Source organism: Aegilops tauschii, chromosome 3, assembly GCF_002575655.3.
Source record: "Aegilops tauschii subsp. strangulata cultivar AL8/78 chromosome 3, Aet v6.0, whole genome shotgun sequence".
In the NCBI taxonomy this organism is placed as follows: domain Eukaryota; kingdom Viridiplantae; phylum Streptophyta; class Magnoliopsida; order Poales; family Poaceae; genus Aegilops; species Aegilops tauschii.
The window spans coordinates 418,066,594-418,076,273 of NC_053037.3; positions in this window are offsets into that span (position 1 = coordinate 418,066,594).

Consider the following 9,680-nt stretch of genomic DNA (forward strand, 5'->3'; position numbering starts at 1 on the left):
AGAGGCCTCAGCAGTGGCAGCAGTAGCAGCAGAGACTTCATTGAATTTCCTCAATGGTTCTCTTGCTTGTCTGGCCAACTTGGCCTCGCTTGGCCCATTCATCAGGATATTCCTCACACAGGTGCCAATGGAGGTCTTGGGCATGGAGGATTTAGAGCGAATTTCTTCATGTATTTGGGAGTAACATACCTGTACTCCCTCCACTCTCTAGCCCATCTCCTTTCTATCCTCTGTATGCACACCTTGCGCTGATTTTTGTCCTCTTTTCCAAACTTGGCCTCATCAGGAGTGCAGTAATCCTTATATATGTCATCAGGGATTTCAAACGCAGTATTGATCTCAGGCCTCTTTCCTCCTTTTGTGGCTTCTTTCCATCAGCCATTTTCTTCAGATGAGGTATTTGAACAATGGAATTCTTTGAAGATGTATGCAACTTTTCTTTGAGACATGAGTACCTGTGAACAGAGTATAGTTGCAAGGAATTTGGAGAGGTCATATGCGTTCTCAGAAGGTTTTGTAAAACAGAACAAGTTTGAGGAATTTGACCAGATGAGTCTTGAAGAATTTCACTAAGCGGTCTTTGTCTTAGGTTCCAGAGTTGTGTAGATTGAGAATCCACACAATTGAGGAATCTTGAAGAAAAATGTAGCTTAGAGAAATGAATCAAGAACAGATGACATGTGAGGTGTTTAGAGTGTGAAGATTTGAAGAAAAACACCTTTGAAGATTTTGTAGAAATCATTTGAATCAAAGAGGGCAGTAAAAGTAACTTTTAATTACCCTGGACGAAGAACACGACGAACTGGGAAGTGTAGATGTGAAGTTCGTCAGCTCAGATCTTCCATGCTCTAACTCGGCTGAGGAAGACAGCTACGGCGGCAGCGGAGGGAAGAAATCCGCAGCCGGCGCGAGTACGACGGCGACAAGCTCGAGGAAGTGAAGCTCTTCCTCACCGGCGATGATGAAGTAACGGCGGCGCTAGGGTTTGAGAAGCTCGAGCTGGAGTGAGGTCGAGCGGAGTAAAGGAGAAGTGAGGAAGGGAAGGGGTATTTATAGCCATGGTGAAAAAACTGTTCGCCCGAAGAAATTGGACGAACGTGCTCCTGACCCTTCTCATTCGCTTGACATGTGTCACCCACGTACTGAGAAGTAGAGATCGTGTGAGATCGTGGGTGAATAGGGAAGTGTTTTCGTGGGATGCGGAATGGTTTGAGCGGCAAAACCGAAAATTTGGATAAGATAAGTTAAAAGTTCCGTTCGCAAATTCTTCAGCTGACAAGGACACAGTAAAGATTTTGAACGAGTTTCAAATAGAACGCACATGAAGAATTTGTGAATAGATTGGGTTGAGTTTAGCATAGAGGGGGAAGGGTCCGATCACATTCACTTAGCAGAAAAAGCAACTTGAAGAAATAGCAATAAGTGAATGTTGTAGAGGACATAAACTCATATATATACAGCCAATGAAGAAAGTCGATGGAAAAGGTGAAGACAATGCAAAGTTGAAGAATATGAACAACTGAGGAATTTCAGAAACTGAGGAAAAACTCAAATTGAAGATTTTCAACTTTTTGTGGTGGCGTGACCCACCGTATAAGAATAATGATTTCAGACACCGCGTACAATTGTCGTAGGGCTCTGAGAATCAAATTCTTCGTTAATTTCTTCACACTTAGAGTGTTATTCTTCATTGATTGAAGAAAAACTTTTCTTCATGTGTTGCACATCTAAGTCATCAATTTGTGCGTAAGTGTTAGGATGAGTGTCCTTTACAAAGAACATCCGAAGATTCTAAGATATTTAGCTCACACCGCAACTTGCTAAATCTCTTCTCATCCAAGGGCTTTGTGAAGATATCGGCTAGCTATTCTTCAGTCTTCACATGCTCAATAGAAATGTCGGCCTTCAACACATGATCACGAAGAAAATGATGACGAATCTGAATGTGCTTTGTCTTCGAGTGCTGAACTGGGTTGTGAGCAATCTTGATGGCACTCTCATTGTCACAAAGGAGAGGCACATTCTTCACGTTGACGCCGTAGTCCTTGAGAGTTTGCTTCATCCACAGCAATTGAGCACAGCAAGAACCAGCAGCAATGTACTCAGCTTCAGCAGTAGACAGTGATACGCAGTTCTGTTTCTTCGAGGACCAACATACCAAATATCGTCCGAGGAAATGACATGTACCAGATTTTGACTTGCGGTCCACACGATCACCAGCATAGTCAGAGTCAGAATATCCAATGAGATCAAAAGCCGAGCCCTTGGGGTACCATAATCCAAGTGTTGGTGTGTGGGCTAGATATCAAAGAATATGCTTCATAGCCTTATGGTGTGATTCCTTCGGTGTAGCTTGAAATTGGGCACACATGCAAACACTAAGAATAATATCTGGCCTAGATGCACATAAATACAATAAAGAGCCAATCATGGAGCGATATACCTTTTGATCGAAGTCAATACCATTTTCATCAGTGCACAGATGGCCATTTGTGGGCATAGGAATTTTGACCCCTTTGCAATCTTGCATGCCGAATTTCCTCAGTACATCCTTGAGGTATTTCTCCTGATATATGAATATGCCATTGCGCTGTTGACGAATTTGAAGACCTAAGAAGAATTTCAATTCTCCCATCATAGACATTTCATATTCCTCTCTCATCATATAACCAAATTCGTCAGTGCAGCCAAAGATAATATCATCAACATATATTTGGCACACAAATAATTCACCATCATAAGACTTAGTGAAAAGAGTAGGATCAAGTGAACCGGGTTTGAAGCCTTTCTTCATGAGGAATTCCTTCAAAGTATCATACCACGCCCGAGGGGCCTGCTTGAGGCCATAGAGGGCCTTATTGAGTCTGAAGACTTTGTCAGGATGCTTTGGATCTTGAAAACCTGGGGTTGGGCAACATATACTTCTTCCTCAAGCTTACCATTGAGGAATGCACTTTTCACATCCATTTGATATAAAGTGATATCATGATGGTTAGCATAAGCAAGTAATATACGAATGGCCTCAAGTCTAGCAACAGGTGCAAAAGTTTCATCGAAATAAATTCCTTCAACATGTGTGTAGCCTTGAGCTACAAGCCGTGCCTTATTCCTCACCACAAGGCCTGAAAGTGCGTTATATCGACTAGAGGGGGGTGAATAGGCGATTTTTATAAATTCTTCACTGAGGAATTTGTGGGTGAGGAAATTCCTTAGCGAAGAACTACTTGCAGCGGAATAAGTAATCAAAAGTATGCATAGCAGAGCACAAGCATAGTCATCATGATGAAATGAAAACAAGCACAAAGTACAGAAAGCGTAAACACATGATAACACAGGATGAAGACAAACAAACTGAGGAAATTGAACTGAGGAAATTGAGAAAGTCTTCAGTCAAAGTCTTCAAACACAGATATGAACAATTGCAAAACACAGGAATGAGGAAATGAAAGAGTTGAGGAAATAGAACCAGTTGGCTTGGTGAAGATAATGATTTGGTAGACCAGTTCCAACTGCTGTCTCAGTTGTACATCTGGTTGGAGCGGCTAGGTATTTAAACCTGAGGACACCCAGTCCCGGACACACAGTCCTCACCGTATTCTCCTTGAACTAAGGTCACACAGACCTCGTCCAATCACTCGTGGTAAGTCTTTAGGTGACTTCCGAACCTTCACAAACTCGGTCACTCGGCGATCCACAATTTCCTCTTGGATGCTCTAGACCATGACGCCTAATCGTCTGGAAGATGCACAGTCTTCAAAGGTAACAATCGTCGGATCCACGCAGGATCAATCTCTTCAGTGATGCTCAATCACTTTGGGTTTGTAGGTATTTGGGTTTGGGGTTTTTCCTCACTTGATGATTTTCGCTCAAAGTCCTCGGAGGATGGGATGCTCTCAAATGACAAGTGTCAGTTTCTGTCGGAGCAGCCAACTAGCTAGTGGTTGTAGGGGGCGGCTATTTATAGCCTAGGGAGCAGCCCGCATGATAAGACATAAATGCCCTTCAATGATATGACCGTTAGGTGGGTAGATATTTTCGGACAGCTGGCGCATAGCACAGCAACGGTCGGAAATTTGAGGTTCAAATTCCTCAGGGCTATCATGTTCCTCACTGTGTAGGCAATCCGCACTGGCGAATTCCTAACTCCTCAGTCAGAACGAATACCTCAGAGACCAGAAGAACTTCGTCTCTGTTACTGAAGAACATGACTGAACTGTATGAGATTTCCAATGGCTTCACTTGAAGGGATTGGTAGGTGTAGGATTTTGAGTTGAGCATCACATGGAAATTTTTCCTTAGTATTTCCTCGACCCCCTTTAACAGTACGGTGTTTCCTATGACTCAAGAAAGAGAAAATGAAACTATGAAAACAAAAGTCTCCATGCTTCATGTTCCTCAAATGAATACCAAGTCTTCAAGGTCACACCAATTTCTTCACTTTCAAAGTCTTCAGAAAGTCTTCAGAAATCCAAAGTCTTCAGTCGAAGAACTTCATTTTTAGGGGTCGACTTTCTTTGTAAATATCAAACTCCTCATAGACTTATAGACCTGTGTACACTCATAAACACATTAGTCCCTTAACCTATAAGTCTTCAATACACCAAAATCACCAAGGGGCACTAGATGCACTTAAAAGGCCATTTTCATCTTGCTTGTTGCGGTAGATCCACTTTGTGCCAATGATATTGTGCTTGCGAGGATCTGGACGTTTGACCAGTTCCCAGACGTTGTTGAGCTCGAACTGATGTAATTCTTCTTGCATAGCTTGAATCCACTCAGGTTCCAAAAATGCTTCATCTACCTTAGCAGGCTCTGTGATAGACACGAAAGCAAAGTGCCCACAAAATTTAGATAAATGTGAAGCTCTTGAGCGTGTGAGAGGACCTGGTGCTTCAATGTCATCGATGATCTTCTCAATCTGCACTTCTTTTGCAACGCGAGGATGAGCTGGTTGTCGTCGAGGAATTTGGTCAGCATCTTCTTCAGGACCATTTTCCTCAGCACCATTTTCTTCAGGTGCATCAGCTCGACGTTCTTGATGTTCTGGAATGAATCCTTCAGCAGATTCTTCGGTCGGAATGACATCCTCAGTAGCCTTGAACTTGATAGTTTCTTCTAGTGCTGGTTCATCTATCACAGAAGGTAGGTGCTCTCTTTGCGAGCCATTAGTTTCATCGAACCGCACATCTATAGTTTCAACAACCTTGTGAAGAACGTTGTTGAAGACTCTGTAGGTGTGCGAGTCCTTTCCGTAACCAAGCATAAAACCTTCATGTGCTTTAGGTGCAAATTTTGAGTTGTGATGAGGATCTCTAATCTAGCATTTAGCACCGAAGACTTTGAAATAACTCACATTGGGTTTCTTGTCAGTGAGGAGTTCGTAGGTAGTCTTCTTGAAGAATTTGTGAAGATAAACTTTGTTGATGATGTGGCACGCAGTATCAATTGCATCAATCCAAAAACGACAAGGCGTTTTGTATTCATCAAGCATAGTGCGAGCCATCTCAGCAAGAGTTCTGTTCTTGCGCTCCACGACGCCATTCTGCTGAGGAGTATAAGGAGCAGATAACTCATGAGTAATACCAAGTTCATCAAGATAGTCATCAAGACCAGAATTCTTGAACTCAGTTCCATTGTCACTTCTGATGTGCTTGATCTTCACACCAAAGTTGGTTGAAGCCCTCGAGGAAAATCGTTTGAAGACTTCCTGCACTTCATGTTTGTAAGTAACAATGTGTACCCATGTGTAACGAGAATAATCATCAACAATAACAAAGCCATATTGAGATGCTTCATTTGAAACTGCAGAATAATGATTAGGACCAAAAAGATCCATGTGAAGCAATTCAAATGGTCGAGTAGTGGTCATGATAGTCTTCGCTGGATGCTTGGCCTTGGTCATCTTTCCAGCTTCACAGGCTCCGCATAAGTGATCCTTGAGGAATTTGACATTCTCAATGCCAATGACATGCTTCTTCTTCGCAAGCGTGTGCAAATTCCTCATGCCTGCATGACCAAGTCGTCGATGCCGTAGCCAGCCTTCTGAAGCTTTTGCAAGTAGGCGTACGGTTGGTTGTGGACCTGTAGAGAAATCAACAATATACAAGTCTCCTCTCCTAAAGCCTTCGAAGACTTTGGAATTGTCAACTTCCATGATCACAACACAATGATACTTGCCAAAGACAACAACCATATCAAGATCACAAAGCATTGAGACAAACATGAGGTTGTATCCTAAGGACTCGACAAGCATGACTTTGTCCATGTGTCGATCCTTTGAGATCGCAACCTTACCTAGACCCAATACCTGACTTTTGCCTTTGTCAGCGAAGATGATATGCTTCAGATGCGATGGAGATAAGGGAGCATCAATCAATAGATTCTTGTCACCAGTCATGTGATTTGTACACCCACTATTGAGGACCCACTCATTGGCTTTGGGTTGATCATCCTGCAGATGAATTAGTGCAACTTACGAACTTCATATACTTCATCAGTGAAGAATATGACATCAATTCATCAGATCAATTTCATCAAGCAACAGAACGGATAAAGCAGTATGAGGACGTGAGAAATGAAACTTAATTTCTTCATTATTAGCCTACGTCCTTTCAGGCAATCTCAGGTCTCCAGCAAATTCTTCAGATGTTTACGCACGTCTGTAGACCTGACCCTGCAGAAGAGATTAGTTCTTTTTCTTCACCACCCACATCTGAAGGGGTGGCAAAGAGTTCATCACTCTACGAGCTCCATACGAGAAAGGTGGCATGGAAGCTAATCCATTTCGTTTCACATAAGAGGAGTTAGGATAAGCATATGAATAAGCAGATAAATTCTTCGAGGACTTATGAACATAATGGTTAGAAGAATAATGCTCATATTCATAGCCCTTCGCTCTTCCCTGAGAAACATAGTTGTTAGCACGATGATAATCATATGAGGACTTTGATCCTTTTGAGGAATATGATCCACGTGAGGAATTTGGTCCGTATGAGGACTTGGATCCATATGAAGAGTTTGGTCCATATGAAGATTTTGTTCTGGGGTTCCTATTCTTTACAGGTGGGGTCGTGAGGACATTCACCTGAAGACTTTCAAGGCACTTTTTGCGAACCCAGATTTTCTTCATAGGGGAACCGTTCCTGCAGTTAGTACCAACATATCTAGCAAATACTTCACCATTCTGATTTTTGAACAGTTTATAGTTGGAGTCAAATGACTCATTAGAAGAATGAGGAGAATCACATGTAAAGCCAGATAGATTAGATGGATCTACTGGAGGTCCCTTTGTAGCAACCCATGAGGTTTTGGGGTACTGCTCAGGCTTCCAATATGTACCATCAGCATTGAGTTTCCTCTCAAAGGCAATACCCTCTTTCCTAGGGTTCCTGTTGAGGATCTGCTTTTTAAGTGCATCACACAGAGTCTGATGCCCTTTGAGGCTTTTGTACATGCTTGTCATGTACAATTCCTTCAGCCCTGCATCATCAGTGATACTAGCAATGTCCTTAGATGAGGAATTAGTGATAGCAGAGACAGTTGAAGAATTTGTAGCATTAGAAGCATTTGAACATTCAGGTGAAGAATTAGCAGATTCACGTTCAATGCATTTCAAACATGGAGGAACAAATTCTTCTTGAGCAGCGCTGATTTGTTGAGCAAGTAATGAATCACGCTCCTTCTGAAGATCTTCATAACTCACTCTTAGCTTTTCAAGATCTTGCTTTCTTTGAAGAAATTCATAAGAAAGCTTCTCATGATCAGATAAGAGAGTGTTATGATGACCTTGAAGGGTGTCAATTTTAGTGCGATCCATTTCTTCACTCAACATATCATCACTCTTATTTAGCATGTATTGAACTTTTTCCAAAGCTCCTTGTTGTTTAGTGGAAAGGGAAGCAAGTTCGACATAGCTGGGTCCAAATTCATCACCAGATTCATCATCACTGGATTCAGATAGATAGCATTCAGTTACCTTTGCATCTTTTGCCATAAGGCATGGTGCAGAAGATGATGATTCTGGTTCGAATGACATCGCTTTGAGAGATTCCTTGAAGTCCTCAAACCAAGGATCATGACGGGTTCGATGACCTTCATAGACCTCAGAGAGACGGTCCCAGATAAGCTTCGCATGATCGAGATGCATGATATTCCTGAACTGATTTTGAGACAGACAGGAGCAGATGACGTCCTTCGCTGTGAGGTTGAGAAGAGTGTACTTGCGAATGTCATCAGCTTCCGCCATCTTGCATAGATCGGTCAGACCAATCTCAGTGGCGGTCCACAGCTCGCTGTTCATCGCCATGAGGCGCTTCTTCATCATGGCCTTCCACTTGGGATACTCGTACCTGTCAAAGATGGGGCATGACACAGTCTTCATTCCTGTGGTCGACATAACTAAAACTCCAGGCGGTTAAACCAAAATCACACAGAACAAGGGAGTAGCTTGCTCTGATACATATTTAAAGTGCATTATATCGACTAGAGGGGGGTGAATAGGCGATTTTTATGAATTCTTCACTGAGGAATTTGTGGGTGAGGAAATTCCTTAGTGAAGAACTACTTGCAGCGGAATAAGTACTCAAAAGTAAACATAGCAGAACACAAGCATGGTCGTCATGATGAAATGAAGACAAGCACAGAGTACAGAAAGCGTAAACACATGATAACAAGGGATGAAGACAAACAGACTGAAGAAATTGAACTGAGGAAATTGAGAAAGTCTTCATTCAAAGTCTTCAAATAGATATGAACAAGCACACAACACAGTTATGAGGAAATGAAAGAGTTGAGGAAATGGAACCAGTAAGCTTGGTGAAGACAATGATTTGGTAGACCAGTTCCAACTGCTGTCTCAGTTGTACGTCTGGTTGGAGCGGCTAGGTATTTAAACCCGAGGACACACAGTCCTCACCATATTCTCCTTGAGCTAAGGTTACACAGACCTCGCCCAATCACTCGTGGTAAGTCTTCAGGTGACTTCCAAACCTTCACAAACTCGGTCACTCGGCGATCCACAATTCCTTTTAGATGCTCTAGACCATGACGCCTAACTGTCTGGAAGAAGCACAGTCTTCAAAGGTAACAAGCATCGGATCCACGCAGGATCAATCTCTTCAGTGATGCTCAATCACTTTGGGTTTGTAGGTGTTTGGGTTTGGGTTTTCCTCACTCGATGATTTTCGCTCAAAGTCCTCGGAGGATGGGATGCTCTCAAATGACAAGTGTCAGTTTCTGTCGGAGCAGCCAACCAGCTAGTGGTTGTAGGGGCGGCTATTTATAGCCTAGGGAGCAGCCCGACATGATAAGACATAAATGCCCTTCAATGATATGACCGTTAGGTGGGTAGATATTTTGGGACAGCTGGCACAAGGCACAGCAACGGTCGGAAATTTGAGTATCAAATTCCTCAGGGCTATCATGATCCTCACTGTGTAGGCAATCCGCACTGGCGAATTCCTAACTCCTCAGTCAGAACAAATTCCTCAGAGACCAGAAGAACTTCGTCTTTGTCACTGAAGAATATGACTGAACTGTATGAGATTTCCAATGGCTTCACTCGAAGGGATTGGTAGGTGTAGGATTTTGAGTTGATCATCACATGGAAATTTTTCCTTAGTATTTCCTCGACCCCCTTTAACAGTACGGTGTTTCCTATGACTCAAGAAAGAGAAAAAGAA